The 24,280-nt window shown below is 47.6% G+C and overlaps 1 protein-coding gene across 1 annotated transcript in view; it reads left to right on the top strand.

The window, feature by feature from the left end:
• The first annotated feature begins 1,719 nt into the window (after window positions 1–1,719).
• CdGAPr (GTPase-activating protein CdGAPr) overlaps window positions 1,720–24,280 on the top strand; it is a 236,132-nt gene continuing 213,571 nt past the window's right edge. Inside the window, exon 1 of the mRNA XM_084606871.1 lies at window positions 1,720–1,889. The gene's annotated coding sequence lies outside the window, so the exon portion shown is untranslated. The remainder of the gene's footprint in view (window positions 1,890–24,280) is intronic.

The following is a 24,280-nucleotide window of genomic DNA, read 5'->3' as shown; positions in this document are numbered from 1 at the left end:
TATTTGCCTACCCTGGTCAATACAAGCAAGCCTCGTACTCAGGTCTTGCGCGAGGCGCGGTCGACGTATGTGTGTCCGTTTTTACGGCGCTGGCTGAAGTGGAACTGGTAGAGAATATTCGAGGCTTTGCATTTATCCGCGATTTAATTCAGGGTCGACGGGATAGCGGAGAAGTAGAAACAACACAACCGCACCATGACTGTTGTTGCATGGTTTCCGAGTTCTTTATTTTTGCAGCTGTCGATCACGCATTGCTGTCCTGACGACGTTTAAGAACAGCCTTGATAAAGGGACTGATGTCTCAAACTGGCGAGCGAGGCCGTTCTAGTGCGTGCGAATGCACAGCTCACAATAGTGGACCGATGCAATTCGTGTGGTATACCTAAATTTGGTTAGTGAGTATCTATAATTCCCTGCTCCCCTGCTTACTTCAGTTCGGTCACGTGCTTTACACTTTGGAAATCTCGCACGCACGGCTTGGATTTACTTTAGCTGTGAGTTTAATTTGGCGACGTTTGCAGATCCGTCAGTAAGACGCCCTTCTGCTCCTAATAAACTGGCCGCAATTAAGAAACCCACTTCTTAGTACTAACGACCGCGAAAAAAAAAAAAAAAAAAAAGGTATAAGCGAAAACTGCGAGAACACTACCGAAACAAGTTCATTTAAATAAATGCAAGAAAGGAAAATGAGGGTTTAAATACGCAAACAAAGTTTCGTGCCGGTTAATAAAGGCGGAAAACTGCAGTTTGTGTGGATTCATACTATATAGCCGCGGGGTGAAAACGAAGACAAAGCGAACGCTCCTGATTGTTGTTGTCAACCATACAACATGCAACTGGTCTTCGTTTTTCGCGCATGGCTAAAGTATGTGTCCTGCTCATCAATTGCGTTATGAAAACTCCAGCTTGTTCTGTCCATTTTATCTATAACACAGTTAAAGTGTCACTGCATCAAACAATGGAAGGAGATGACATATAAATCCTCTCTTTAACCCCGCAGTCTGAACGTATCTGGGCAGTTGGAGCGTGCCTGACTCGACATCAAGAGCACCGGAAGGTTGATTCTTATTCCACCTCAACACCTTAAGTGAGCAACCCGAGTTCCCAACTTCCCGTAAGTTTCTGTTATCAAGCCGACGCCGGATTTTTTGTGTAACGTGCCCTTCAACGATATCGCGTTAAAGGCTTTTTAATTGAGGCGGGTTAGAGACAGTTAACTCCGCTCACGTCTGAGCAACTTACGCCTCGCTGCTGCTTAGAAACTACATTTTATGCGAGCGAGGCTCATACACCGCATGCATTTCGATAGCCAAGTATTTCTATGGACACTCGGAGTATATGATTCGTTAAGCTTCATGTTTTTCTTTATTTTCATTCCACTATCAGAGTGTGTCCTACAATCGCTCGCGGTTCGCACCGCGCGCGTGGCTGTGAACTGGTGCGTCTTCATTATTGTGAAAAATGCTATGCTGTGGCCGTATCATCAGTGTTCTACCTTGCCGCCTTTTACGATCTTTCTAATAACGACCAAAATATTAGATGATAGGGCAATTTGGCGTAGTAAACAGCGGCGACGACCATTGTAGTAAATGTACCGGGATCGGCTTCTCGCAAGTTTTCGAAAAGCGCGCCAGCGTACACTTCGGCCAATTGCAGCACTCGGTGCACAGGCAGCTGCCGATGCTAGGGCGGGGCGGCGCTGCTGCAGTGTCTGTCATGGCGGCTGGGACCGAGCGCCGAGCCGCGAAGCGAGGTAGACTGGTTAGCTAGCAGCGCGGCGAACACGGCCGCGTACGTTAGACCTACTTTTGTGTTGTGAGTGTCGCCCTTTGTGTTACACGTTGTGGATTGCATTCAGGGCATGGATCTGGCGACTACGGAAAGATCAAGTAAGTTGTTCTTATAAATATAACTGAAAGCGTCCCGCATCGCGTACTTTTTCGTGTTTGGAAACATCGTGGTCATTGATCTGCCAACCTGACCCATTATTGCTCGACAGTAAATAGATCAAATCGTTTTCCCCAATCAGCGCGTAGGCCTGCAGGTAGTGCATACTCTGCGCCTTTGGTTGCATTGATAGCACGGCACAAGTTTTTGTATGTAGCTCGCCGGGACCAACCGAGACGTGCCCGAGTTCGCGCAGCCGAGTTCGCGCAATTTCAAAGTAGCCGTAAGCGCGTGGCCTCGTGCTGAGCTTCATTTCCTAGCGCACTGTCAAACTTAGCGGAGAAATCATATGCTTGCTTGTACGCAGTAATTTGCAGCATGTGTATGCTAACAGATTAGATTTCGAGTGTAACCAAGGCGCGCAGCCTGCGTGGTGCAGCAACGTTCATTTGCGTCCGCTAATAAAGAAAATCAGTAAGAAACGTGTCACGGGTCACTTGCCACACTGCGTTTCCGCTGGAGCGCGCCTGCGAACGGCCCCTATGAGCCTGTGCATTGTTCTGTTTAGTAATAACAGCCGTTAGTATTAAGGCGTGGTGTGCCTGAGCAACGATTATTTCGAGGTCCGCTAAGAAATTTGAAGCCGTGCCGCGAGCTCCCATTTCCGTGCATTCGCACTCACAAGTTCACGCCGACCCGGTCTGCTCCATGCCTTACCTCAGCCGAAGCGGTGGCCGCGCTTTGCCGCGAAAGTTTTTGGATAGCATCTTAAAGTTCGCTGCGTAGTGTCGGGTGCGTTTTACTACCATAGCTTTACTGTCTGCGGTAGTGCCTGGCTGTGTAACGTTGTGTCGTCCGCTTTTAACTGTGGTTAGATGTCGATTGCTGCGGGGACCCTCGGATAGAATCTTGTTCTGTCTGCGCGGCTTCAAATACGGGTGCTTATTTTTCAGGATGCAAGCGCTTTGACAAAACAGTGACGTCCTGATTTCAACCGCAGTGCTCGTGAGCTACATCACCTATCCCCCCCTCTCCTCTTTTTTTATATATATATATATAATTTGTGCTCCTATTTTTTTTTCTTTATTGTCCACATTTGTGCTCCGAGTGTGTGTGATCGTCACGTTTCTGGCATAAAATAGTGTGGCATGTGTAGCTTCTTTTTTTTTTTTTTTTTTTTTTTTGTCGCTAACTTATTCATGCGGTGAAAATTGGGCGATGTGAAATGCTTCAGGAGTTTCCGTATGGATGTCACGCCACTAGAACATTTGCAGTCCTTCGAAATCTGCGGGTGTTTCAGTACTGTACAGCCGTTCATTGGCTTTTAGTTGACACCTAACGAACCCTCTAACTCTCCTCTTGCCACGAAACAGCGCAGGGCGCAATAGACCTGTTATATTAGTTCCATCATACAGTTCCAGATGGGAATGTGTGGATGGTATGGTGACATGCAAGATAACGTTGGATAGTGCCAATCTGTTAAATTGTTTCTTATGGTAAACGCCTTTCAAAGAATGTTCCGCGCGCTTGATTGTAAAATTGTCTCTTACAACCAGTCCCCATCCACTCCTCTGTAAGATAAGGGTGTCCACTGTCCCCGCTTTTATAAAGGATTATGAACCGAAGGTATTAGCTTACGCAGATGACCTCGCGGACTTCTATTAATTTTTTTTTTTTTTTCGCTGAAAAGCCAGGCATCGATGAAGTTATTCGTTTAACGGAGGGCTTTGGTTCAATGTCATGTGCTCAGATTAATCGTTCCAAGAGTTGCAGTCTCCGGTTTGGTATATGGGGATCGACACTTACCCTACTGAATATGCTGGTGTGGCATGAACATCTATACAGCCCAAATACGTTTCAGAGCCCCTTTGAGCGCCGTGTGCCAACTTCAGCGCTACGCTCAGCCTTTTGTCCCCTCTAGGTATTTTGGCAGGGCGACCGCCTGTAATCGGTTTCTAGCCACTAAATGTTATTACGTTCTTCAAATTCTTCAGTTTACATTCAGAGTTTCCACAGAGTGTTAGTTCGCTACTTTCGCGTGGGATGCGTCTTTTGAGTCGTGATAACCTTTTCCGAAAAGGCCTGTAAACGCTGGTGGCTTTGGTCTAGTCCACCTGTATTCAGCCAAATAGTTTCTGGTTTCACGTTTTTCCATCACTGTTCATACCCGACAGTACGGGCATTTTTGCAAGCAAATTTAGTTCTCTTCTTACCAAATCTAATTGTGTCAAAATTCTAACATTTCTGATCGCCCCTTCTGCGCTGCGCTTTAACAAGCCGGCGCTCTGTGAGTCGGTGCACTGAAACTTGGTTCTGCCCAATGTCTGCCCCGCCGGGGTGGTGCAGTGGTAAGACGCCCGACTACTGTGCCGGAGTTCCCGGGATCGAATCCCGGCCTCGGCGGCTGCGTTTCGATGGAGGCGAAACGAAGTGGCGTCCGTGTGCTGTGCGATGTCAGCGCACGTTAAAGATCCCGAGGTGGTCGAAATTACTCCCTAGCCCTCCACTACGGCTCCTCTTTCTCTCTTTCCACTTTCATTCCCACCTTCCTCCCTTCCCTTACGGCGCGGTTCGGGTGTCCACAGAGCAAGTGTGACAGTTACTGCGATTTCCCTTCCTGTGAACCAATTTACAATTTTACAATGTCTAGTCTAGTAACATTGGTGGTCGCAGCTTTACTGAGCAGGTAGCGGCTAAGTGACTTATCAGTACGATCTGTTTTCGCAACCTACGAAATGAGTGCTTAATTGTTTCTTTTGCCGGCAGACTTCGTGAGTGTGGGAGGCAGCACCTCTTCATTTCGCTAGACGCAACAAACCCTGCTCGTGAGCACAGAAGCAGGCTTGCATTTGTGCAACTATGACAATTTTTTAATATTACTAGTTCGCGCTGAAGTAATTTTTTTTTTCCCGCTTTTGCATTAAATTTCTCGCTATTTCGCGAAAAGCAATCGTTAATATAATGACGCTTTCCGTGCAATTCTGCTTCGATCTGTACATATCCGTTTTGCGGCTGCATGCTTTTTCTGCTTGGAGGATGCAGCTCTGTCACGTTTGGTCATAGTTCCTGTGATACAATAAGGGTAGATAAAAAGTGAAATGATGCTGAGGATAAGCCGCGGGACTGATTAACACATGCAATTTCCTAAGCACATGTAACCTCTAAGTTCTAAATGAAGGAGGTTTGCTTTTAATACTTCACTTGTAGTTCTTTGAAATAATGTACCAAACTTATCCGCGCGGTGGCTGAGGGTTAATGCGCTTGTCGAAGGGCTCGGGCCCAAACCCGCCCCGGCTACCGCGTGTCGATGGAGTCGGAACGCAAAAGGCGCCCGTGTGTTGTCAGCGAACGTTAAATAACCAATGATGGCCTAAATTAATCTCAAGCCCTCCACAGCGTCATTCATCACAGCGCACGGGTCGCTACGGGACGTTAAATCCCAAACATACAAATTTACTTGCAACCTGTGATCCTGTAATAACAACAGCCTTCATAAGAACTGTGTTTAAGGGCATTTGCTGCACCATAAGCACGCGTACACAAGAAACGAGAAAAAAATAATAATTACATGCGTAGTTCTCCCCTGTCATTTACAAAGAAATTATGAAGTTTTGCGAGTCTTCATGTGCCTCAAGGAAAGCCAATTTCCCGCCCCGTTTGGTCGCTGGTGGCGTGAAGGGCAAATACTTCTGATAATCTCCGTTCAGTCTCTTACAAAAATAGGGAACTGGAAGAAGTCACGCGTGTGACGAGGAGCAATTTTTTTTTTTTACTGATTTATTTATCGGAAGGGAAAGGCATGGTAACTGTCTCACTTGTTTTCTGTGGACACCGCAACCGCGCCGTAAGGGAAGGGATGAAGGTGGGAGTGAAAGTGGAAAGAGAGAAAGAGGAACCGTAGTGGAGGGCTACGGAGTAATTTCGACCACCTGGGGATCTTAAACGTGTGCTGACATCGCACAGCACACGACGCCTCTTCGTTTCGCCTCCATGACGAGGAGCAAATTTCGTATACCCCACTGTCTGAAGAGGAGGAGGGAAACCTTAGTGTTCAGATGAGATGGTTGCCTGGTAGTCAACCTTGCATGTTGCTCCTGTTGATTGTGGAGAACGCTGACTGCTTCCTTTTGCTAATGTGCTGGGAACCACGTGCATGCGTTCAATAACAACGGCATTGGAAAAGATAAAAAGGGGGAAAGCTCGCCTCGCGATGCGTCATACGCGGCGCAGCTCAGTCGATTGAGGTTCCGGAAGAGGAGCGGGGCGAGAGTGGCGCAGGCTGTTGTTGGACGGTCTTCGTTAGCTTCATGGCCCGCGATGGATGGGGCTTACTTTTAATTTCTAAATTGAGCGCCCTCTTCCCCAGGCTCTGCGGCCGTCGTTTCGTCTTCTGTGTCGTCGGATTGGCCGCCGCCCCCCTCATCCGCGGCCGCTGTTAGCGTTTGCCTCCTTTTGTGACACCCCGCGCGACCAGCGCAGCGAAGCGTGATGTGGAGATGGTGTCGGAGGCCCCAGCGGTTTCTTGCTGCTTCGTTGACGCTAAACTGTGCAACGCTGTACGACAACCACTGCCAGCGAGTCGTCGAACGTTGGACGCCGACGCTTAGGCTGTCACGTTATTTGATTTCGTGATTGGTCTGCGACCTCCTTCATGTTTGCCACCAAAAGCATGGTGATATCACCGCGGTTGAAGACCGCCTTGACTGTTTTAGCCACGGCATTATACAGCTTAAAGTGGCGAAGCACCATAGACGTACACTGAGTGTTAAAAAGAGAGAAAACAGAATAACACCGACCCCTATAGGTTTACTATAGGCAAGGTGCCGCCAGCCACTGCTCGGAATCAAGGGGGATGTCAATGAAATCTCCGTTCAGAGCCAGTCGTTCCGCGTTTGCTCTTGAGACTTCACGGAATCATATGCACGCGAACATGCACGTGCTGGCGACGTATGCGCCGCCTCCTCATCTTCCTGACGTGGAGAACTTGTGCGACAGGCCTGGCAAATTCAGCCTTGGCTGAGGCGAACCGTAGTTCAGCGCTGCACCGTTTTAGCGGCTCAAGGGGCAGTTCCGGTGCAAGCACTGCGTAGCGCTGGTGAGGAGGCTACAGCCGCGGCTCATATGCTACACGAAGTGGAGCGCATCCAATCGCCCCACGCAACAGCTAGCAGAGTCTCTTTTTGGGTCACAGAATTTCTCTCGTAATCATTCTCCCGACGCCATAAGTGCGTGCAAGGAGTTGTCCGGCACGCGTTGTATTGCAGCTTTTTTTTTTTTTTTTTTTTTCTCTTTCATCTTGTTGCGTTGAGCTGTACGATTGCGATATCAGCCTTTGACGCTACTCCGCGGACATCTCGCCACTTTACAATGCTTCAGGATGCAAAACATAACAGCATTTCACCACTCCGTCAGCTGCTACGCAGAAATTTACTACGAGAAGGCGGTATGAGTTGCACTAGGCGAAAAAGCCGCTGTAAATTGATGTACAGTCTTCGTCAAAAGTATACAGCCCAAGGGTTTTTCTTTTCAGCCCCGTAACAGGGCTCGCAACGCAACTCTAGCGTTCGAAAGCTCATAGATGACAAATCTTGTCCTCATCCTCCTCTAGCTTGCATTCATATTCCAGTATTGCTGCGAACCCCTTGGGCCGTATACTTTTGTCAAAGACTGTACATTTTATAGGAGAGGTGGAAAGTCGGTGGATAGCAAGTGTAGGCGTATGCGGGTGCAACTACTCCCCCCAAGTGGGTGGGCGGCGAGTGCAGAGAAAGGGACAATTGCACCGGAAGCGAGCGTGCGAAGCTATACCATGGAGCAATTAAGCCCGAGAGTGTAAACAAAGTAAACGGAGAACTATTAAGCCAGTCAATGTAAAGTAATATTAATTGACGCAATTTTTAAACAATGAAATGGGGCGAAAGGAAAACGCGTCACCAGGAAATCACGTCCTGCTTGTGCAATTCATCGCTGCCGGCTAATTTCTCTCTCTCTCTCTCTCTCTCTCTCTCTCTCTCTCTCTCTCTCTCTCTCTCTCTCTCTCTCTGTCAGTGCTGCCAGTGTTTTTTGTTTACACGTACCCGAAAATGTTCGATTTGCAACAAAAATTTTTATATTTTCATACCCCAAGGTTCTGGCCCTCAAATAACAAACTGGAGTCACGGGTCAGAGGCGCTCGCTCCACCTGCCCAACTGACGTTTTCGTCGAAAGCGCACTTTGTTCTTGCCTGGCATCGCAGCCGGGAGCGTATGTGGGGCACATCTGCTTCGGCCTTGGCCGAAGTACTGAACAGTGCAGAATGGAGGCGAGGGACACTTGCAGTGCGCAGGCACAGAGACGTTTACTGTCTGTTGGCTCGTGGTATCGTACGTAGCATCACCTACGGATCGTACAAACTGCTGGACGATAGCACTTATTAAGGCGAATGACTGACTAACGTATTTCATAGCCTGAGTCACTTTGGGACGTTAAACCCCAAAACGAAAAGGACTACCTTATGCTGGCGCCTGAAATGTGCGCAAAATGTGTCGCCGGAATTTGGTCCCCTCGTGACGTTATCTTGCCTCATGCGTCGTGTGACCAGAAAGTGTGACCAGAAAACGTCATTCGCATTGAAATATAAAGAAAACAAATCGTGTCACCGGCAACAGTCGAACCACCATCCCTCTGGTATCCAGCCGAGTGTTCAAACTGCTGAGTGTGGTACTCTACGCCGGGGACGTTAGCATGGTTTAGTAATTCACCTTGTCTACCGTAAGGACGCCATAGGGCGCTGAGGGAAATAACAGCTGTATAAGGAAACAAGAAGGATTCAAATGAAAAAATAATAATAATAATAAAAAATGAAAAGCTGCTCCCGAGTATAGGTTAAAGTCATTGGTTGTCACACTGAGACTTGTCTTAGTCATAAGTCAGGAGTCATGTGACTTCATAATTTGATGGCGTCATAAGGTATGTGACGCTACCAGTGACGTCAGTCGTTTGAGGAAGTCACACAGCCAGCCAATCAGAAGGCTGTGTCACGACTCACCAACGTCTGACAAGAAAAAAAAAAAGTATATATACGTATGTCGAATGGTAGCATCGGGGGTCGAAGAGTGATGGTCGGATCTTAACGAAGGGGTCAAGTGGATGCAGAAAGTCGTCGATTAGGTGTCAACAAGGTCGCAGCAGTTTCAAACTTTCGCATTGCGGTTTCTGCAGTGATCCCTATTTCTTTTTTTCAATAGTGAATTGAGAATTTTGAATAGCGAATTTTTTACACCGCATATTTCTATAAGCTAAATCTTTTGTGTTAAAAACCTTTCATACTAACTGTTGATAAACGCAGCGCTTAGTAGTCAATATATTGTGTGGCACGAAAACATTCAATCGTACCGCTACTTGGAGGCACGTGCTCGCGCTCTGAGGTTGTTCCAAATTGCTGATATTCCTGCTACAAAATGAATTTCTGCAGCTTAGCTGCTCAGAACGGAGCATATTTTGTGCTCGATAGCTGCTCCAAAACGCTTATTTTTTTGCTCCAAGAGGTGCTCCAAAACCTGTTGTGGCCGGTCCACCCCTGAAAGTGACATTGTACGATTTATTTAAGCACTCCGCTTTACGCAGCACTAGGGGATCAGTTTGTGATATTTTATCATTTATGTCTCGAGTTTCTTGTTTTGTTTTATTTTTCCTCAGTGGTTCGTTCATTATTGACGTCAGCGGAAGGCAGATAGTTGTTTTAAAGCTGTGTAAAGTAGCCCTCTAGAAAAATACAGCATAATGTGGTCTCTTATATAGGCTGCGCCAGGGGGATGCGGCACTGCTCAGCGTTCCGCGCCCGAAAACAGGATGTGACGAGCACACGCATAGCAGCTAAGGCCTACTCGCCTGCTGTCGACCGTGAGATACGCTTCGGTCTAATTGCCGATATCTCCCTGTGTCGAAACTTGCATGCATCGAAACGAAACCGTTCCTACCGCGGTAACCAGGAAACATGAAGTGAATATCGATAAGAGTCTTGCTCAGAGCTTGAAACTACTGGGCAACAGTTGACAGTTGCTAATTTCTCGAGGGTTTCCGAATGACCAGTCTTTGTATTGCAAAAGCAATAGTACTCCCATATCCGGCCCTTCGCGTAGCCACGGTCGGTGGGCACGTTTGACCTTTAATGACCCCAGATGGCTGTGACGTCATACCAGCTGCGAGAGATGGGCTACCAAGTCGGGTCGTCGGGTGGCGGCGGTAATCAGCTGATCCGGTAAGAGAGGGATTCCGGCCGTAGAGACTGCCATACGCTTGTCAGGCACCCGTATAACGGAAATAAAGGAGGTAGCGTAAAAGATGGGCTAAAGGAAAAAAGGCAGCAATGACAGGGTTATACACAGGTAGAAAATATTTACCACCGATGCGCTAGCATAGGCCTCGAGCGGAAGTAAACATGAACTCAAGGAAGAAAACAATATCTTATCGCTGTCCTATCTACGCGTATGTGTACTTGAGCGTTGGCGAGAGCTCCCACTTGTGACTCGCCTGAATCCAATACTTAAGTGATCGAAGCCCAAGTAGCAGCGGCAGGTATTGGTTAATCAATCTGTGGCTCGTCGGGTTCCATTTCGTAAGGCTATTGAGGTCGCTTGTATTCCTTTCTTTTTTTTTTCTTTTTTTTTTTTTTCACAAGAACAGTGCGCGAGTAGATACAGAGGCTACAGAGAGTGACACTATATTGCGCAGAGTCGCAAGTAATATTTTTTATTCGTAATAAAGCGCATATTTGTAACAAAAACAGCGCGTATCAAAGGGACAAGGCACAAGCGCTGCTTTGCTACGCACTGTTTTTGTCTCAAAGAGATGACCAATTTGCCCAAGCTGCTGTCCTGGCGTATTTGTAGCCTCATACTTCCGCAGACAACACGTAAGCCGTTCAATATTTAAAAGCATGCTTCGTTACCATAAGGGATACCCAACGCTCGCGCCACGTTGTTTTCCATTATTTCTCACTCTCTCTCTCTCTCAGTCTTTTTTAATGGAACACGCTTCAGTAAGCTCACTTTCAATTAAACAAAAGCCGGGGTTCAGCTCCGTTTAGACGTTCGAAGATTGTTTGGCATGGTTTTGCTTGCGGTTAGGCATTGAGAGACTGGCACAAAGTTTAGTAAGGGGTTAGACGCCTTTAGTTGATTTGGTTTTTGAGGCGAGGGGAGGCGTAACATCTGCCTCACTTCTCACACTTGCAATTAACGGCATGCAATCGGAGATACATGTGCTATAGGTTCGAATCCCTGTATAGCAAACTTTATAGCCGCTAATTTGACTACCAGGTTGGCGCTGAATGGGAAGCGGAATGGTATGACACCATAACTGAACTCCTCGCAATGATCGACTGCGTCGTCACAGTTTTGATGCGAGATCACGTTTTACTTCTGGTATCACTTCCTGCTCACACTTTGCGCGGTCGTCTCGTTCCTTGTATCGCGCGTATTGTGCGGAGAGATGTTTAATCACAAACCGCATTGCGTTGTCGCCTGCCTCTGTCCCGTCTCTTTCAGCGGTTTTCGCTCTGTTTAATAAAATGTCCTACCGACTGGCCTACAACGTGCCCTCCTCGCCCATAATCGCGTCTTCCGTGCACGATGTCTTCTACTTTATGCGACCCCTGGCTCGAGAGAGGCGATTCGGTTGAGCGGGGTCAGCGTGGTTAGGAGGATGCTATTGTAGGGAATTTACGATGTCGCAGCGGAGCACCAGAACAAAACGACCGGCGTGACAGGCTTCTCGAGCCGAACGGCCCTTGCCGTGCGTGCGCCCCGAGCACACGCCGTTAAACTTTATTTTCTTATTTTGCAGTCTGGGAACGTCGGTCGCTATGTCGGTCGGATGGCGTGCTGTCTGTCTCGCTAGCACTCTGATTCAACCTGCGTTCTGATTCAACCTGGGGGGAAGTGAACAGGAAGACGCCTTCGTCGTCGTCTACGCTTCCGTTCGGGCGGCTGATGCGCTCGTGTCACGTGCCGCGGCATGCCCGGAGGCACGGGCGCGACTCCCGCGCGTTATCTCCGACGGTCTCTCCTACCGGCCTTCCTTTGTCCTCAAAAGCACAGCTCGAGATAGGGGCTATCGCGGAGTATCGACACTGCTGTCTCGTAAACGGGCCGCGAATGCGGGCGAGCTGCTGTTGCGGAACGCTGCCTCGCGATTGTTGAAACATGAGCCGACCGGGAGAGTGTTCCTCACGAAACTTCGTGAGCAGCTTACGAACTTTGCTGCGGTGTGGCGCGAATTCCTCTCTGCCTTCGAGTCGGGCCAGTGTTAAGGAACCAGTTCGTTCGCGTCCGTTAAAAAAAATGGCGGCGAGGAACGTATACGCTGGTCGGGTGTCATTGTTGGTGTCATCGCGATGATGAAAGTGTACCGGGCACCGCCATGCGTACGGATAGCGGATATATATATATATATATATATATATATATATATATATATATATATATATATATATATATATATATATATATATATATATATATATATATATATATATAAACTCGCCGAATGAAAAGGCGGGGTTAAAGCGCTATTCCATCTGCTCTTAAGGCGAAGCCTAAGCGTCCTCTTAATCTCTCTCTCCGTGAGCACAGTCCAGGAATAGCTGCGCATTGTACAGCTCCCCGAGGCGCGTGGAAACATCAAGGTGTGCTAAATGAACGCACCCCAGACGACGGGCAATGAGGTCCCTTTGACCTCTATGTGCGGACTTCCATTCCCGCGCGCTCTCGCTCTCTTCTTCCTCATCCAAATTAGCACCGCCGCTGCCGTCTTTCGTCGCGCGCATAATCGTATCGGTGTTCGTTTTTCGCGGCTCCCCCTGCAAGAAGGAGAGCTCTCTGGCGTTATTTATTGCCGACGAGGCGTCTATGCGCGCGGTCACCGCGTGACCTGTAGACCGCGTGTGCACGATTTGCAAGCAGTTCGTTTCGTGCCGAACGTCGCCCTTCGATTATCGCGCGAAAACGAGAGCGAGGCGTTAAGACCGTCGTCTTCGGCACGAGCCGCGCTTCGCAGAAGGTTCTCTTCGGGCGTCGAAAAACAAAGACAATTGAAAAGCGAAAGTTTGCGAGACACCCTGCGTCGAACACTTACTCTGCCCCGTGCGGTTTTGCTTTCAGTTAGTCGCGGTGCTTCTCTCAATGTGCTCCACTAAATGGAGCGTCTCGGGGTTGAAAGGCACCCTATATATCCCAGCTCATGGCTGACCTCTACAGGAACGGGAGCAGAAATTTCGAGCTGTGCTCGATTTCGCATCTGGTGATTAATTTCCGCGTACGTTACTTGCCTTCTCCGAGCTTGAACCTATTAGTTGGTTTTTTTTTTCTTCATTTTGTTACCGCTCTTCGCTGCTTTGCTGGCGTCGTCCCCGTCTGCGAGCACTGCAGTGGTCGTTCACCCCTGGACGCTAGCCAATGTCCCGCAGTCGTCTCGTCTCGTCGGTGCAGCGGCCGACTTTGCCCGCTTCCTCGCTTTCTCTTTGTATGTCCCCCTCCCATTTCTCTCTCTCTCTCTCTGGGGCATTACGCACTCACCAGTCGTCAGGGAGGCGACGCAATAAGTTGAAAACAAATAAAGACCGCCACGGGGAGCAGCGTTTAGTCTCTCATTGATCGAAACTCTGCAATGCAGCATTGCTGACTTCTATACGCTCTCTGTGCGGCGGCTGCTGACGCGCGGGGTCGCGTAAACGAATCTCTGCTTATTTACCTACGTTTCAAGTAAAAGTTTATTGCCGGTAAAAAAAGAATACAGCACATCAGAGCATATATTACGAAACGAGGTCCCGAAGCAGTAAGCTCTGGTGGGGATCTCATGTGCGAAAGTAGATGTAATTAGTAAACGTTAGCTTCGAAAGGAATAAATACCAAATACAGCGAAAGAGCAAACAACCACAATAACCAATAAATACTAAACATAATCCAGCAGCAGCTGGATTTATGTTTAGTATTATATATATATATATATATATATATATATATATATATATATATATATATATATATATATATATAATATGTGTGTTCTATGTCAGAGAAAAAAGTGATCAGTGAGTTGGAATTTAGGTACAAATGAAAGAACGTAACGATCATTTGAATGAAGAGACGGTGACTGGGATTGAACAGTAAATGTAGACTATTCCAATGACTAATTGTTGCAAAATTAATTGTGCGTTTACGGTATTTAGTGCGTTCTTTTGGTAGTAGGATTTGTTTGGAGAAAAATGTCTGATATTGGGATTTTATAAGGCTAGTTTACCGATACCATGGGCATTAAAAGCAAGTAAACACGTTTTTGTGCATGAAAAAACGAAAAACAAAAAATTATTGAGATCACAAAGGCTCCCTGTATTTTTTTCCATCTAGCTGTTTAAAAGGCCGTCTCAGCAGCACCTATGCCGGCGTGGCGTTGGTGTAGTCTTTGTTTGAGCACCTTCGTCACGATATTTTGTCAGTGGTTGCTCGTCATACGCATCTTCATTATCGTTTTCAAAAGTACGGCTCCGCGCTTCAAGCACGTGGGATACGTCTGGCATTTAAAACCCATCCATAGCAATGGCCGCTCAAAAAGCGTACAGCTTCTCTATAGGAGAGCTAGCAGTGCTGCAATAGGTTTTTGGTCCCTAGCACTAGGCTGGGCAAGGGGTCGAATTGGAAGAGTACGGCTCGATTGCCGACTGCGTAGTTGCTGCAAAAAAAAAAAAAAAAAAAGTTTCGTGTACTCACTGTTGCTGAATTCTTCGCCTCTAATTTGTATACTATCACTTTTAAGGTGTGCTTAGTGCGATTGATTGTGGGGTGCTCATGCCCGCGGGGTCGAAAGAGTCCCTAAAAATATCTTTGTTACTCTTTTTTTTTTTTTTTATCCTTTATCGTAAAACTAAAATTCGGTCGAGAAGAGGCGAGTTTCAATCAACTGTCGTCGATTCGTGCTTGTTTCCAATGCTCAGCGTGCCTGCGCAAGCGACCTATATAGAAGCAGCGTCCAACGCGATACAGCGTATCGTTACAAAGCACGCACAGCAAAATCAACTACATGACACAGATTTCGTGCGCTATACCCCCGTGCTGCAGAAAACTCAGCGCTCGGGTCAGCGGACGTCGCGGTGCAGGCGAGTCCCCGTTGCTGGAGCAGCGTTCAGGCTTCATTATTTTCCTCTCATGCTGCACAACTCGCGACTGTTCCTCCCCAGCTGCTCATCCTGGACCCGAAGCGAACGTGCAGTGGACGCGTGTGTGCAGTGCCTGCAGGTGCAGCTCGCGCAGGTGTTTGCCTGCCCTCTTCCCGAGATTTCACATTGCATTTTGGGTAGCTTTTTTTTCATTTTCATGTAAACACGCATGATCAAAGACCGCACTGTTGCAAAGCGGCCTTTCTATTAAGTGGCCCTACCTTTACGTGGCTCATCGTTAAATGGTACCCGGCGTTGTCCAGCAAAAAAGTGTGCTCCTGAAAAATGGTGACGTCAGCAATAATTAACATACTTAATGATAATGGGCATTAATGGAATGATAAAGGCTGTTGCTGAATAATGATGGTTATTAATGACAGTCATAAACGCCTTCAAAGTAAAAGCCTTTAAGTCTGTCTTTTAGAGTGAAGGAGTTTGAATAGAATGCCTTTAGGGCGAAGGTATCCTGATGACATCAGACGGTACTAAATAGCGATGAAGGTCAAAATCACTATGATGAAGCCTTCAGTGTAAAGGTACCGAGAGTGAAGACTTTAATATTATAAAAGATGTTAAAAATAATAATGGTGGTCATTAATGGCGATGACCAATGCTTTTAGGTCAAATGTTCTTTGAGTGAAGGCCTGCAGAATTAAAGGACGTTACTAAAGGATAATAGTCATTGTAGCAGTGATAACTTAAAGGTAAAAACCATTAGATGAAAGGCCGTTAGACAACGTTTTCGCACTCGCAGCTTTTCCTGTCCGCCGTATCCTTATGCAGTATTTTTTTTTTCTTGTTTGTTCGCATTTGTTCAGTTCAGCTGAGGGGGTTTAACGTCCCAGGAGAACTCTGGCTACGAAGGGCGCCGTAGCGGACGGGTTCACAAATTTATACCACCCGGGGTTCTTTAACGGGCACTGACATCGCACAGTACACGAGCGCCTTGCTTTTTGCCTGCACGGAAAAGCGGCCGCCGCCGCTGCCGGGATTTCATCCCGCATCCTTAAATTCAGCAGTCGAGTGCCCTATGTGCTCAGCCACCACGGTGATGCTGTCCGCGTTTGTATTTTAGAAGCAGTAGCAGTGTCCTATAGCCGCTTATCTTAGCTTCATACCGGTTTCATGCATCTGGCCGTGGATATAGCTTTTTTAATCGTGCTGTTCCGGAAAGTAACAACACAAGCCTCGCTAGTAGAAAACTTCGTGTTGATTGGACGAAATTTTAAAGGTGTGCTTCGATAGATACGTATTTGGGGGTGCACACCTGAACATCAGAAGTAGGACTCTGATAGGCAGATAGAGGACGCATAGCTTCGTCCCTGCAACGTAGGATTCTGCGTATCCGGATTTGCGCCCGCTATTTATCCCTCTAACTAATAGGGTCACCCTATTTTAAAGCTCGCTTTTTCATGCTGCCGTCCACACCTGCTCGTTAGCACAGTGAAATACAGTCAGAACTCGATTTAACGAAAATTGATTTAACGAAAGCACCGATTTAACTAATATATTGTAATTTATTTATTGATTGACTCCTCAAAGGCCCCATTTAAGGGGTATTACCCTCAGTCGCCCATAGGATCCAATGCTTTGACTGCCTCGAAATAACGAAATCAATTAGTGATCTGTCCCGATTTAACGAACCTTTTTTTGAAAAATGAAGATGGAAAGGGGCTATTTTAGGTCTATTTTGTAGAGAGCATTCCCAAAATTTATTGATTGCGAGCCCACGGTAACAGCGCGGGGCACCATCGTCCCGTTTTTTTTTTTTTTTTTTTTTTTTTTTTTTTTTTTTTTTTGTCAAATTGCGCGACACAAAACAAGAGTTGTAGTGTTCAGTTGAATTCACCAAATTTTGACAGCGGTAAAAAAAAAAAAAAAAATCTCTTGTCGCGCATTCCAAGGGGCGGTGTTGCTTTTCGGTGCTTTTTTTTTTTTGTGGCGTGCTTCGTGTGGTTCGTTCGCCATTGTGCTTCTGTGGATATGCTTCTCTCAAGCTTAGCTTGTTAGGTCTACAGTGCTTTACGTAGCACCTCAGACCTACTAGAAATCGGTGCGGTCATTGTTTGCAAGGCGCGTACAGGCGAAGATCATAGACTTGATTGCTGGAAAATAAATTTGTAGCCCTCTCGGGCTCTTCTTGATGAGTAATAATTTTTGTTTCTTGTGCGCTAACGGCGCCGGTTATTTTTGCTGGCCGCATTTCATTTTGGGAGCATTAAGGTTTCGCTGTACTCACCTATGGGGCTGAAACATGGAGGCTAACCAAGAAGGTTTTACTTAAGTTGAGGACAACCCAGAGGGCTATGGAACGAAAAATGGTAGGGGTAACATTAAGAGATAGGAAGCGTGCAGAGTGGGTCAGAGAAATAACTCAAGTTACCGACATTCTAGTGGAAATTAAGAAGAAATGGACATGGGCAGGGCATGTAGTGCGAAGAGAGGATAACCAATGGTCGCTTAGGGTAACAAACTGGATTCCAATGGAAGGAAAGCGTAGCAGGGGGCGGCAGAAACTTAGGTGGGCGGATGAGGTTAAAAAGTTCGGAGGGGTCAAGTGGATGCAGCTAGCGCAGAACCGGGTTAATTGGAGAAATATGGGAGAGGCCTTCGCCCTGCATTGGGAATAGTCAGGCTGATGATGATGATGATGATGATGATGAAGGTTTCGCACGTATGATGCCGCGGTAGCTTTTGGGTGCCGCCGCACCTTATAATCGAATGTGCCGAATTCCAGGACCGAGAAATACCTCACTCGATTTAACGAAATTCCCGATTGAACGAAATAATTAACGGCTCCCCTCAACTTCGTTAAACCGAGTTTCAACTGTAAAACTATTTCTTCTAGCTCACTGTATTGTAATTTCTTAGTCACGGGGTCCATGGAGGCGGCACCCATGGCTTTGCGGTATCTGTCCCGTCGTGTCGCAAGGTGCAGAGAGGAACGTAAGCAGGCGCGACCCGCTGCATCACTTTCGTGTGATGATGCTTGGCCCGAAGCTCGCGCGCACTGGCTTTGGTCGTCGCCTGCCCCTTCCGCCTCGGCCCCGGCGCTCCGTTGACCCGTGCCGCTCGGCGTTCGTCCTTTCTCCTTGCCCGCCCGTCGGAGGTTGCAAATTTCATGCGCCTTGTTCTCTCGGTGCGCAACCCTGCGTATAATTTACGCGGTGACCTTTTGTGACACGCGCAACGACACTCGCGTTCGCCTCCTTCGCCGGTTATGGAGGTCGCTCGACGCTTTTATTTTTTTTTTTTTCCCACGTTTTAGCGCTTTCTCGTCACTGCGACGTCCGTTCGTCGCCACGCCTGTCATCAAAACGAGGTCCTTCTGTCCCTCTGGCGTGGTCGCTGCACCGTTACACCCGGTTGGGTGACCGAGGCAGCGGTGTTTCGAAGGCTTCCGCTGCCGGCTCTGGTTGACACGTGGTCCTACGGGGCTTTTTATAGGGACTGGGCCTAACGAGCCGAACGGTGTAATTATGGCGACGTCTGAACCTATTGCGACGTCTCGCAGACACATCTCTCGTGGAATCGCGCGGAATCTTGTGCACACATCTCGTGGACGGACTCATCTCCACCACCATGACCCTAGAATGAAAGGCTCTTAAAAATTACGACCCCCCCCCCCCCTCAACCTCTCCTGGTATTCGAAATTTCTGGAGTCTTCTGGAGTCTTCCACTATATACGGCGACCCTCATAGGTTCGGTCGCTTTGGGACGTTAAAGTTAAACCACATATGATCAACAATTCAGATCCTCGACGCCCACTGCGATCTTGATGTGCCTCAAGTTGTCGCCTCAAGAGCGATGAAACTAATGACTATGACCGGTAGCAATTAAAATGGAACGCAAACATTATGTTATTCTGGCCGCAGGTCGCATTTGAGCATGGCGGCGCTTTGAGAGTTTTGTACCCTGACCAGGCTGAATATTTCCTCAGGTTCGAAGTTTGTGTGAAAGCTGTGCAGTTTTCTTTCCAGTCGTATGACCTGTGCTTGGATGAATGCTGATGAGTAATTAGACCACTTCCTTGTTTTAGCTTGTGTCCCGTGTCGTCAGCCGCTGCTTAGTTGCAAATGACTGTGACGGTTTTATCATCATCATCATCATCATCATCAGCCTGACTATACCCACTGCAGGGCGAAGGCCTCTCCCATATTTCTCCACTTAACCCGGTTCTGTGCTAGCTGCATCCACTTGACCCCTGCGAACTTCTTAATCTCATCCGCCCACCTAACTTTCTGCCGCCCCCTGCTACGCTTTCCTTCCCTTGGAATCCAGTTTGTTACCCTAAGCGACCATAGGTTATCCTCCCTTCGCACTACATGTCCTGCCCATACCCATTTCTTCTTAATTTCCACTACAATGTTGGTAACTTGAGTTCTTTCTCTGACCCACTCTGCACGCTTCCTATCTCTTAATGTTACCCCTACCATTTTTCGTTCCATAGCCCTCTGGGTTGTCCGGTTTTATAAGAGCTCTTAACAAGGAGCATGCATTGATACATGTCGAGGGTGTGTTCTTTCGCGTCCCTTACATGCATTCTTTTTCTTTTTTTCCTACCCCAGTCCGCCTTGGTATAGGAATTCGAGGAAGGGAGGTGGAGGGGCTGCTGCTGTAAAGGAACTGACCAGAATGCATAGGAAGGCGAGAGTTGTTCGCGCTTATACTTTTTACTTACTTTACCTTTTTCGCAGCGCGCGGATCTGTATGACGGACATCTTCATCGTTGCTGCACCTCGACTCGTTTAGCAGCGGTGGTGGTGGTGGAAAGCACTTATTACAAAAGGAGAGGTTGCTTAGAAAGCCACCCCTAGTGGGCCGCTCCCCTTACAATTCTAGGTGGACTCCATTCCGGGACTTCATTGGTCTGGGCCGCCACACGAGCTCGCTGGACCAGCGCTTGTTGTGCCGCTAGATCCAGGTAGCCGAGCAGCTGGGCCGCCTCCCAGTCCTCTCGGGTAGGGGAAGGGGTTATGGGTAAAAGAGAAGGATTTAGCTGGCATGCTCAGACCATGCGGAAGGTGTCAGCCACATCTCCACAGAAAGGGCAGAGGCCAGAAAAGGAAGGGTCGAAATGTTTGACTACTGCCGGGCACAGTAGAGTATTAGTAAAAAGGCTAAGAAGTATTCTTTCGCCCGCTTTCCCTAGCCCCTTGAGAGGAGCCGGGTACTTAACGGTGCGATTCCCAGTAATAGGCAGATATTTCTTGAAAAGTTAAGAGGGTATAGTGTCCTGGTCCAGATCGGTAGGGTCTACGCGGGGTGCCCGGTTAGTGAGTGCGCGGACGGCCGAGTTGGCGGCCTCATTCCCTGGTAGGCCCTGGTGGCTGGAGTCCAAATGAGAAATCGGGTCTGGAGATCCTGATCCCGAGCTGCTCTGTGAAGCATTCTTTGTGCTGTAGGCGTTATCCAGCCCAGCTCATAGTTCCGACAGGCCCCTGCGGAGTTAGATAGGATGAATTTAGATTCGGGATGGGAGCGGAGAAGCCTCCCGCGGCGATGTAGCACAACACGGAGGAGACGCTTCGATCGGCTTTTCCCAGCCTGGCGGCAATCGCCACATTGAGCAACGGGCGTTTGCTTTGGCTGGCTGCCAGATCAGATCACTTTCTATTATGTAGCGGTCTTTTGTACGCTTGGAAATAACATCCCCTCCTTTGCGCTCGTTCTCTGCGCTATAGATGCTGCGGCTGCCAGGTTGGCTCGCTGAAAGGTGTCGTAATGATGTCGCTATCAGCAGAGTGCGGCGACGTTTGAACCGTGTAGATAGAGGTATTTGCTCGCAGGTGGGCAAGAAGGATACGGCCGGCCGGCTCGCACTTTATCCTCACCACTGTCTCCCTCAGTTGGGGCGAAATACGGATAGAGAACAAAGGGACAAAGATATCGTCGTATTGTGGTGTGTCTGTTGTGAAGGTGGGGTGAGGGGCTGCGTGTAGCAGTCGGCACCCATTTTTGCTTGTTGGCGGCTAGAAATTAAATAAATCGTGTCATGCGCGCACCGGTGGTGTCGTCTTCCACTTTATTCCCGTGCCGCTGTGGCCTCCTGCGTTCATAGCCCGTAAGCGCCGACGGATACGCGACATGGCTTCCCTGCGCGCAAGGAACTTCTGGGAAATTAAAAACGCTATAAAAAGAAAAGACGTGTTTAAGAGACTTTTCCTGCTCTTTTGCAATCTTCGACCTATTTCTGTAATGAGGCCACTCTTTTATGACCGGTCTTCCTCTCCTCTCCTCTCTTCCCATCTCTTGCTTTAGTGTCATTCTGTGTGGTACCCTGCTGTCGTGCTGCTTGAAGGCTGATATCTCCCCTCTCCCCTCAGCGTAAATCTTCATTTATTTCTTGCCGACGCAGTTGGTTACTTCGTTGTTATACCAGTCTCTTCCCCATCTAACCTTGGCGTCACACATGCGACGTTTGCCGTCCGTCTAGTGCGGCCGTTCGGGCTGTGTCCTCTCTTTCTTCCCACTATCTAAGTGCCTCCATGTCGGATACTTCAATTATTTGTACTCTGTTGGGTAAAGGCTGTTGCACGGTATATCTTTCGCGTCAGCGCTGCCGCTGGGCATGTCATCCGCTCTCAGTATACTCTGCGGTCAGGGCAATTTCTTTTTACAGCCCAAACTAACAGACATCTCTGTTCTGATCAGTCCATCGAGATGGGGCACAATGGGTTTGTGGAACTCCCGCTATAGAGCCTGTGTATGCATTGCAATTTGGCGATGTAACTGCGGACCAAAATTTTGGGGCTGTCTGACTATCGGCACACTTGTGGTCGCAGTTAGATAAACTGTCTTCAAATTACAAACCTTGGGGTGATCGGTAACCTCGATCATACTAGGGGCCTGCTTTGATGAAATGGACGCAGCGACGAAAATACATTGGTGTAGCAGTAGTCAGACATAATAACTTACCCAGAAATTCTGGACCTGAGCATTTTTCAACGGGGAGTTGACAAAAGGCATTTTCTTTTTGCGTATCGTATGGTGGCGACGATTAGTACATCTGGAGATCCCCGTCCTCCCCTCGGGAATCTCTTAATTAATCTGCTGTTCATTGTCAAAAATGCACCCTATTAGGTTTTTTTTTATTATTATTATAGCGGTCTTAACTACTCAACGCGAGGGCAGGACAAACGTTAAAAGCAAGATTCTGGTAAGCATCGGGTGGTCAGACCGTTTTCATTAACATGTTCACGAGATGAACTTCTATTTTTGTTTTCTTTTGTTTAGGAGTGAGGAAAATCCGGAAATCGAAACTAAGTCGGATTTTGCTTATGCAAAACCTCATCCTTATCCAAAAGCTGTGAGAACAAAATGCGTCCAGTAACGTCTAGAAATCCTGCGCGGAAATCTTACGTCGTCAAAAATGAACCAGATCCTGCTTATGTATGGATCGAAATTAGCCATATCTAATCTTAAGATCCTTTTTTTTTTTGTAGATTAGATGCTTTATAGGTCGGACTTTTTGTATAATTATTTTATTCCTTCGCCAGCTGTACTTCCTCATCCACTGTCAAGGATGTCAAGAAATCGTGGGAAGATCTGAACCCAGAAAACGGTGACAACGATGGGATCCGTAACCCAGCCGTGGTTGAAGCAACGACGCTACAGTGAATTAACATTGAAGTGTTTACGTGGACAAGTTGGCAGTGGCTTTCTCAGTTCAGTGTTGTCAACGAAGTTACGATGCATACACGGGGTGACAGTACAAGCAGTCCTGATGCTGTTTTGCACCCTGTACGCGCCTACGGTTTGGTGCTATGAGTTTAGAATGGTGCAACGAAATAAAGTACTTCTAGATCCCACACATTCTAGCTGGTTTACTTTTCCGCAGTCGAAATGTGAACAATGGGCTAGAAGGCTGTCACGTAAGTGCTCTCAGCAGCAGCGACGTTCGCCTTTATTTGCGTACATATGAAGGTACAGTAGATACCATATATTTGTACGCGGTGAATTTTCTTATTATTTTCCTTCTTTATTTACATCTAGTCATTTTCAGGAATTATTTTCACAATCAGAGCTTGAAAACAACTCTAGAAAAAATTCTACGGTGAGGCAGGCCAAAAGTAAAGAAAATATATGCCTCTGCCCGTACACTAAAGGAAAGGAGGGGGGGGGGGGGGTTACATTCGCCGTAATTCCTCCATTTCTTCCAGGTTTTTTTTTTCTTTTTCTTTTTCTTTTTTTTTTTTTTACCGTTTGGGCAGGGTAACATCGGAAGCGTTTTGGTTCCTTGCCGGTCGACACTTGTGCAGCAAAGCGCTTATATCCGACTATGGCATGCGGCAAGGCAGTTCGCGTGACGACGCGTTGAACGGTGTGGCGCACGCGTAAACAGCCTAAACACTTCCGTCTATGTTTCACCGCTCAAAGGATTACCACCGTCTCGTAGTGCGTGGCGTCACGGTTGGTACACGTGCGCTCCTACCAGACTCGCAGGTACAGCGACCCGTGCGCCGAAGCGCGCGAGTCAGGCGCGAGCGATCGAGCTTCGCTGCGCTTCACGAAAAAACTTTTGGCACATCTGGCGTTGACTGTAGCGTAGTGTATATAGTTCTATATTTTAATTCCACCCTATCATTTCTCCTTGTCGCTGGCCTCTTTCCTTTTTTTTTTTTTCTCCTTTTCTCTTCGCTATCTCCGCCACCCCAGTTCAGGTGCTTCAGGAATGGAAATGGCAGATACCGAGACGGCAAAAATCTTTTTACTTCTTTTTACATTATTTTAATAAATAACACACTACTACTACATCTCGTGCGCGTTTCGCGCTCGTTGTCGATGAAGCAGCAAATTTTTTTGGTTGTGCACGCCGCCATTAAAGTAGTAAATTATCGGAATTGTTTTATCGGAAAGGCGCTGTCACACTTTTGGATGGACACTTGAAGTGCCGTATGGGGAGAGGCTGAGGTGAGTGTGAAACAAGGAAGCGAGAAAGAGGGGTCGTAGTGGAAGGCTTCGGACACGGGTCGGAAGCCTGTCAAGTTCCGCCGTCGCTGTTCGCCGCCTTAACTTCCCACCCGAGTCGCGCTTAATACATAACTAGCCTCGAAGTAAACTTTCAGGCTTCTTCACTTCAGCTAGAGGGAATTCCTTCGACGCCGACCAACGGTGTGGATAAAATGTACTGATTACATTTTGTGGACGTCGTCGGATCGGGTCACGATACCACCTTTCTTATTTTACCGACTAGTGCA

This window comes from Amblyomma maculatum, chromosome 6, assembly GCF_055883805.1.
Source record: "Amblyomma maculatum isolate TAMU_Amacu chromosome 6, ASM5588380v1, whole genome shotgun sequence".
NCBI classification, from domain to species: Eukaryota; Metazoa; Arthropoda; class Arachnida; order Ixodida; family Ixodidae; genus Amblyomma; species Amblyomma maculatum.
This window is presented reverse-complemented; position numbering and strand designations above follow the sequence as displayed.